Here is a 7,655-nt window from a genome sequence, read left to right as displayed (position 1 = left end):
CCTCGAACTCACAGAGATCCGCCTGCCTCTGCCTCCCGAGTGCTGGGATTAAAGGCGTGCGCCACCACCGCCCGGCCCAGAGTGGAAATCTTGAAGGTTGTGGAATAACTACAGACACTTAGTGAGCTGAATGTGAGAAGCAGAAGTAATGGAACTGTACTTGATCAGATTTAAAATAATTATCCATGCCATGGTTTTCAGTTTTCTCAAAGTGTGCCCTGGATGAGAGGCTTCTCTATTAAGCTGATATTCCCTACAGTATTGGCTTTACTCCTCTGTTCATATAATCTAATGCTCGCTGCAAAGATAAGTGTCAAGTAGCCAAGTCTAGCCTAGTTCAGAATATGGGGAAAAAAGACAAAGAAAGAAGAGAAAACTGGTGAATTTCTGAAATATCAGACAAGACTGTGGTCTTAGAAACTGATTTATATAATTTTATGAAATATCATTATTTATTTATGGACAAGGAACAATAAATGATGAGAAGTAGCTTTTTGAATTCAAAAGTCATTTCTAGAGCATTAAAATTAATCTGTTTACCACAAACTAGTTTTTACTTTTTTATTATAACCATCCTCACTATTACTACCAACACCACCACCACCATCACCATGACTGTTGTTACCATTATCACCACTATCATCACCATGACCATTGTTACCATTATCACCACCATCATCTACATGTACCAGGCATTGCTCAAAGAACTCTACGTGTATAAGTTTAGTCCTTCCAGCTTCTCCTTGATGTGGCTATTATTATAGTAATCAAAACCTGTTATAAATTTCAGATCAATTGATATTAACACGTAGTCAATCTTTGAAAGCCACTAAATACAGGTATATTCTCATGTATTATCAAGACTACCTCAAAAAGATGAACAAGCCTTTAGAGCTTTTTGCTGGAGCTTTTTACTTTTTTTTTAAAAGCTCTCCAAAATCATCTGTTTATTTTTTACCTCAGAAAATTAGTGTAGTCATTCATTTGGCCAAACTTTTGTATCAACAGTGTTGTTTTGCATGGAGTAAATAGTATCCCTATAAGAAGGGTACCAAAAATCCACCTTCTTATTCTTTTACCTTAGTAATAATACAAATATGGCCCAGGTATGTTTATTCTCGTTCATGGTCCTAAGGCAGGGTCAAAGATATCAGATAACGGTGGCCATATTTATCAAAGGCCCAAGGTTGAATAGGACATCAGACTCATGTATCTATTAGTATCTCTTCCTAATTCTCAAAACCCAGGCCTTCTACCTGAAAGACTTATTTGTCATGTTTTTGTATCTGTTATTTGGTATTGCATATAAGAATGTACCACATTTGTATCATACTCAACACTCAGCTCTTATCCATCCAGAAGTCCTACTGTCCTTTTCCCCCATCAAGTCCACATATTACTTGTCTTAGGGTTTTTTTCTTTTTATTATGAAGAGACACCATTACCACAGCAACCCTTATAAAGGAAAACATTAGTTTCAGATGTTTAGTCTATTATCTTCATGGTAAGAAACCCAGCAGTGTGCAGGCAAAAATAGTGCCTGGAAAAGGAGCTGAGAGCTCTACATCTTGATCAGAAGGCAGCAGGAAGCAAACTGATACACATTTTCTCCAAAAATGTCATACCTACTCCAACAAGGTCATACCTCCTAATAGTGATTCCTCCAATGATCCTATGGGGGCCAATTATATTCAAACCATGTACTCCACTCCCTGTCCCACATAGGCTTATAGTCTTAACATAATTAAAAATGCATTTAGCTCAACTTTTCAAAGTCTCCATTGTCGATAACAGTCTCAAATTGGTTTAAAAGTCAGAAAGTCAAAGTCTCTTAATATCAAAATGAAAAGCAGATCACATTCTTCCAACACATTATAATAACACAGGATATCATTCCAAATTGAAGGAAAGGAAGGACAGAAGGAAAATATTGGATAAAAACAAGACCAAAAAAATAGCTTATCTAATACTAGAACCACAAAGCCAAAGCTGCCAAGTTCTACTGCTTGATGCGGCTAGAACATGACTCCCTCAATTCATTTATAACTTCACCACCCTTCTGGTTTGGATGGTTTCCCTCACTGCCAATGCTTGGCTTTTTGGAACCTCACTCTTAAACCAGGGTGGCCTCAAACGCAGAGATCTGCAAGCCTCTTCCTTCTGAGTGCTGGGATTAAAGGCATGCACCATCACACCCAGTTCTAAACATTTTTAAAAAATCATTTTCACAGTTTAGAAACTTAGCTGGGTGGAACCTTGCTCTGAGGCCACCACAACCTTTACTACATTTCTTAACCTGTTTATCTCCTTACAGAGGACTTAGTTCCATTCTATTTACTGGTGTTCCCTTTTTACTCAAATTGTACATTTTGTATTTCTTCTTAATTAGCTTGCTCCTTTTTATTATATATCTTCATTAAAGGCACCACTAATAACCATATGGCAGAGTTTATCCTAGGCTGTTTTGAGATTTCTGCTGCCAATGGAATTACTTCAAATGTCTTCACCTTAGCCTCAGTCACACTCTTTGGGCAAGGGCAAAGAGGAGCTGCATTCTTCATCAAAGAAAGTATCATGAAAATGATCCCTAGGAAGCATACTAAAATTCTTTGAAACCTTGGGAGCAAGGTCCTACAGTTCAAATCATCCTCAGCACCATTGTCTTCCATGATCCTACTTGGGGAGCCCATTAAGTTGTGAAGAGACACCATGGCCTTGGCATCTCTTATAAGAGAAAACATTTATTTGGAGCTAGCTTATAGTTTCAGAAGTCTGGCCCATTATCTTCATGGAGGAAAACACTGCAACTAATGTGTAGGGAAACATGGTGCTGGAGAATGAGATGAGCGTTCTACATCACATAACCACACTACTTAATGTTGTTTTGTTTATATTTTGCTTTTCTTTGCTTTGTGAATAACTATAAGTAGAATGAGTTAAATGCACAATAGGTGTCAAGTTACCCACTGGAGCATGAGTGATTTCCCGTGGTTACAATATGCAAGACAATGGTTTTCCTACATACCTTAGGATTGATGGGACCACATCTGTAACAGCTCAAACAAAATGTTTACTATCTTAGTCCTGTGCACACTCTCACAAGGCAGCCTCAGTTTTCGTGAATTCACAAGTTCTACAGCCATGTCACACCAATAAGATAGGATTCCACAGTCCTTCTTTCTATCATTCAGCCCTTACAGTCTTCACCATATTTAATCCTAATTACTTGCCAGAAGTCCAACATCTTATCATTATAGACAAATTGAAATCTAAGCTTTGTAAAACTTAAATTTCATTGCAATCTTTGAGGTTAAAGAAAAAAAAACACATCCAAATAACTGCATGGCTTAGCATGTTAGGAAGATTCTTTGAAAATTATCCATGTTGTAAATTTTCTGAACACAAACAAATTTTCTTCTTCCAGTTTGTGATACAGATCAAGTTCTGCCAAACTGAAATTTCTAGAAAAGAAGAGAACTTCTGCTGCTGTCCAAAACACTGAAGGGGTTAAGGTTTTCAAGAAATTATGTTTCTAGACAGACACATGTTTGAACATTAAAGAGAAAAGGGGGTAAGAAGGAAAAAATGAAGAAAATCAAAAAGGAAGGACATCATACAGTTAGATAGAAAGATAGATAGATAGATAGATAGATAGATAGATAGATAGATAGATAGATAGATGAGAGAAACAGAGACAGAGAGACAGAGAGAAGATTCAGTACAAAGGAATTCTCTAGATTCATCAAGACTTGGGATGCATAAGTTATTGTCAAACAATCCTGCTCCATAGAGTTACATTTTGTGTACCCCTACAAACAAACAAACAAACAAACAAACAAAAACACATTTCTCTTAAATATTTCAAGTGAAATTAAACACTCTAGTGAATAAATTGTCATGCTCTCAAGAAAATGTAGAAGCAGATTATTTTCCTGAAGTAACAACTGTGCTTAAGAGGGTGGAGAGCATAGTTGATTAATAAAAATTGTCACAAGTTAAAGTGTATACTTCCTTTGAATTTGATGTTGTGAAAATTTCTCTTTATTCTCTCCATTCATTTGTATATTTATTGTTATTTATGTTTATGTGCTTATGTGTCTATATGTGCACATATATGTCAACACCCATGGGATTTAGAAGATGACATCTATTCCCAGGAGCTGGAGTTAGAGGGGGTTGTGAGCAGTCCAATTGGAATAGTTGGAAATGTATTTCTGTGAAAGTAGCAAGAGATCTCTTAATAGATGATCCTCATAGCTCTTTTCTTAATGACCCAGACATCTTGAGCACTGATTGAGTGATAATCTAGTGTAGACTATATCACTGTATACAACAGATTTAATCACTGCACTGGACAAACCAGCCTACTTGATGACTCTGAAAGCCCTGTTGCCCATCGCCATAATTGCCTTGGATCCTTCCTTTTTGGCTTCATAGTAGTTGTTCCCATGATCACTTTGAAAAAGAGCAAGGCTTAAGAAAAATATCCCCAGTTTTATCAGTCACAGTTCTTGTTCTTGGAAGTGTGGTGATCACATCTGACTCACAAACTTCTTTCTGTAGGTCACTCAGGCAAGCATCAAGTATGCAAATTTATCACTTTTCCATCATGAAAACTGCTCCATATTTAAGATCACAGCATGTTTGAATCATCTCCCTCCCTGCATTTTACAAGCTGATTGTCTGTGCTACATATCTTTTTACCTTTATATAGACATTAATATTAATAATATAACTTTACCCTGTTCCGGGGTAATGTAGACCTTGGCAATGATGCATTTTAAGACAGTATAACTTTTTTTGACAAATAAGTTTAATAAATTTTCTTGAATTTTGTTCAAAAGGTCATTGGATTATACTGAAAAAAAATGAGGGTGTCTGTGAATGGCAGGTAGAAGAAAATGTTATTTAAATGGTTTTTAAAAACTGTAGACACAAAACCAAGTTAACTTCAATTGACTGAAATATTCAAGAGTATAATCTTTTGAAAATTTATGGAAGCATTTTTAATTCCTATAAGGTTCTAAAGGAGAAAAGTGCATTAGCACTTTAAAAATATAAGTAAAAAATTATGTGTATTTGAACATAAAAGAGAAATTGGGGTTTATTCAAAATGTTAGAACAACCATATCTAGAAAATATCACTCAATTACTAATTTTCAACATAAAGGATATCTAGACTTGTCCATCTGTATTCAATGCTACCAGTATGCTAAGAACCAAGGCTGGTTGCCAAAACTGTAGGTGATATGCAGTCTTAAGAACATGAAGGGTTTTCTATTCAAATCAACACAACTTTATTGGCAGAAAACTCTACCTGGTTAGGCATCCAGAGACTCCAAAGCTGAATCATATGCTTCCTGACCTGAACGAAGTTGTATTGCTATCCATGATTAAAGGGTTCACACTGGCAAAATGTGTCAAGACACTTCATAAGAAGTAAAAAAAAAGCATAGTCTTGTTATGCTACCTCAACCATCATTTTCTCCCTTCTTCAAACACTTTCCTGACTCAGGGGATTTAGAGCCACTATTTCCTGTCCACAAAATCTTCATTCTGTCCTCTAACATGTGGTCCAGGGAGCATGCACTAAAACATGCATAAATGCTTTAAGGATGACAAAGAATGTTATCACTCATTTAATATGACTTCAATAATTTGTAGTAGTGCAGGGATGGGTTCAGGTCTGCTTAATAAGAAAATATGAATTAATAAATAAGGCAAAGCTACGCTTTATTTTTATCACTGTATCCCACCCACCTAGAATAAAGATCTATCTTTCTATCTATCTATCTATCTATCTATCTATCTATCTATCTATCTATCTATCTATCATCTATCTATCTATCTATCTATCTATCTATCTATCTATCTATCTATCTATCTCAGTTAGTACATTTCTCCCTGTATATGCATGAATTCACGAATGTTAATATAAACTCCCCCATTCAATAAACATGTTTCTGATATCAAAGCAATAGCATTGGTACCGAATTTGAAAGTAGCATAGGATTGTATTGTGCTGAAGATTAAGAAAACTAACATCATCATCACCTAAACCATGATATCAATTGTAATTTATCCTTATAAATATATTAATATAAATAAGCATATACCTATACGCACATGCATACATGTATATATATATGTATACCTAGAACACATATACATGTATACATACATATATTCTAGTTCTGTGACTATTGTTCTGGGATAGATGCAACTCTGGATGTCTTTTAACTCTAGGCCACCACCCTCCTTAGCCTCTCAACTGCTGGAATTACAAGCATGTCGACCATGTGCAATTCTGACTGGTGGATTTTACGTATGGACATTGACAAATGCATGTCAGCAGCTAGACGAGTGACCAGATGGTAAAGTGCAGGACATGTGGAATGAGTCATTGTTGAAAGAATTGAATGTTTAAACTGAAGATGAAAAGGAAACAGGCCTGACATTTTCCCACAGAAAGCAGAGATTAATCTGATTTTTTAAAGTTCCAAGTAGGATTTCTCATATGTTAGTAAAAATTATTGGATGACAAAATTAAGCACATGTATGAAGATTGCCCGAACATTATAGTGAACTAATCATCAGTCAAGCATTCTTGTCACTCTGGGTATTTTTTTCTGAACTCTTAACTAAAATAGTAAACTGAGGTGGTCTCTCTGCCTCCACTAACATCTCGGTCTTACCTTCCACACTCAGAAAACATTAAAGATATCTCAGATCAGCTTACCAGCCATCAAGGCCAACCTCATTCTTTGGCTGCTGCAGTACTCCAAAATGAAAAAGAAGTAGGAATAATTCCTGCTAAGGATGGGATTTGTGCCCTCTTCCAGAAACAATGCTATGTCCACTCAGCTTCACCCCTTAGTCACTCATCACCTGTTTTTTAGTCTCATACATGCATTTTTTATTGAATCTTTAATTTGTGTGTGTGTGTGTGTGTGTGTGTGTGTGTGTGTGTGTGTTTCTGTGAGACAGGGCTTCTCTGAATAACCTTGGCTATCTTAGAACTTTCTTTGTAGACCAGGCTGGCTCTAAACTCATAGAGATCAACTTGCTTCTGCCTCTGGAGTGCTGGCATTAAAGTCCTGTGTCATGATGCCTGGCAACTTTTAAATGTTTTCATTAAGTTTCTCCTGGATCAAGTCACCAGTGTCAATGGATCTACCTTAGGACAATGATATCAGTGACAAAAGCCACAGCAGGTGATCAAGTTAAAATTCCTTTCCTGCTACATGAAGTCAACCTGACCTATGACCAATTAGGTCTGAGGCCACAGCTTAGTTCCGTACCCATCATAACCATCTAACAAAAAATCAGCCAATGAGAGAATATGTCAACTCCCCCTCCCTATTTTTTATTTTTTTATTATTTATTTATTTATTAAAGATTTCTGCCTCCTCCCCGCCACTGCCTCCCATTTCCCTCCTCCTCCCCCAATAAAGACCCCCTCCCTCATCAGCCCTAAGAGCAATCAGGGTTCCCTGCCCTGTGGGAAGTCCAAGGACCACCCACCTCCTTCCAGGTCTAGTTAGGTGAGCATCCAAACTGCCTAGGCTCCCGCAAAGCCAGTACGTGCTGTAGGATCAAAAACCCATTGTCATTGTTCTTGAGTTCTCAGTAGTCCTCATTGTCCGTTATGTTCA

The sequence above is a fragment of the Microtus ochrogaster genome, chromosome 18 (genome assembly GCF_000317375.1).
Source record: "Microtus ochrogaster isolate Prairie Vole_2 chromosome 18, MicOch1.0, whole genome shotgun sequence".
Classification (NCBI taxonomy): Eukaryota; Metazoa; Chordata; class Mammalia; order Rodentia; family Cricetidae; genus Microtus; species Microtus ochrogaster.
Note: the sequence above shows the minus strand (reverse complement) of the source record.